The sequence below is a fragment of the Salminus brasiliensis genome, chromosome 6 (assembly GCF_030463535.1).
Source record: "Salminus brasiliensis chromosome 6, fSalBra1.hap2, whole genome shotgun sequence".
In the NCBI taxonomy this organism is placed as follows: Eukaryota; Metazoa; Chordata; class Actinopteri; order Characiformes; family Bryconidae; genus Salminus; species Salminus brasiliensis.
In genome coordinates this window covers 4,076,460-4,077,821 of record NC_132883.1, presented here as the reverse complement: position 1 = coordinate 4,077,821, position 1,362 = coordinate 4,076,460, and the positions used below count along the sequence as shown (strand labels likewise).

Below are 1,362 nucleotides of genomic sequence, written 5' to 3'. Positions count from 1 at the left end.
TTAAGGTCTTAAGAATGTTCACTTTAAATAAAGCATCATTACCTTACTTTAAGTAAGGTTCTTCAAACTCCCACCTCTCTATTATTCTATAACATGGTTCTTTATGGAACCAAAAGCGGTTCTTCTATGCCATCACTCTAAGAACCTTTTGAAGAACATTTATTGTTAAAAGTGAATGTATTGCTTGAGTTGAGTTGGAGCAAAGATTAAGGCTGCTTGGAAGTCTCTAGGAACCTAAAAACTTTTGTAAAGAACATTTCAGTCTTTTAAAGAACCATTTGGTTTGAGAACCATTGCTTTATATGGAACCAAGAGAGGTTCTTTTGCGGTACACGCACTCAGGATCCATCGCAGTGCTCAAACCACATCTTTCCCAGAAACGTAAGAACCTTAAGATCTTAAGAACCTTCACTTGTTTTACAGGTCCTGAGCTTCTTACCACTCAAACCGCTTACAAAAATGTTTCTTTATGGAACCAAATGTGGTTCTTTTATGGTCTTCACCCAAAGAACCCTTTGAAGCACCTTCATTTTTCAAAAGGGTAGAGATGTCACCAGTTTGAGAACCACTGCTTCAGGAACCAGAAGTGGTTCTTCTGGTTCTACACACACTTAAGATCCACTGCTGTGCTCAACCAGTGTCTTTCCCACTGCAAGGTATAAATAACCATCTCAGCCTGTCTGTGTGTGTGTGTGTGTGTGTGTGTGTGTGTGTGAGATGGATGGACAGGATCCCACACCCAGCAGCAAATTCCATCAACCTGCCCCTTGCCAAACACCCTGGTCCGCTTACAGAACAGACGTAGGCTCACGCTGGCACGGAGCTTCACACCTCCTAACACACACACAACCTCCTTAGTGGTGTCTTGACCTCTTTCTGGGGCCTGGCATGGTGTTCATGCTGGCGTGGGAGCCCACATACACTTACACATAAGGCCTTAGAAGAGGTCGACACAGCACAGTGTATGTGTGTGTGTGTGTGTGTGTGATGAAAGTGATAGTCACGCATGAAGATCAAGAACTTTCATTAAATGATTAAATTACGTTTATTATTTTAGACAGATGTGAGCTCTGCAAATCCAATGAAAAGCTTATAGCTGTGTCAGTGTGTGTGTGTGTGTGTGTGTGTGTATGCGTGTTGTAGCAGCACTGACACCCAATCCCCTCTGCATGTGTTCTATCTGCCTCTCTAGGCTCTAGGCCTCTCTTCTCCCCTTTCAAAACACGTCAGCACAGGTAAACAGTGTGCTGTCACACTGATCCGGGACCAGCTCCCTCAACCTCCAACCATACCATTAAAGCAGAAGACTGACAGAAAGTTCACGCATACCCCAACTCCCCCTCCGTCGATCAGCCGAGACAT

The 1,362-nt window shown here is 44.1% G+C and overlaps 1 pseudogene; it reads right to left on the bottom strand.

Annotated features, from left to right (window-relative positions):
- LOC140557069 (small nuclear ribonucleoprotein Sm D1-like) overlaps positions 1–1,362 on the bottom strand; it is a 6,154-nt pseudogene extending 4,792 nt beyond the window's left edge.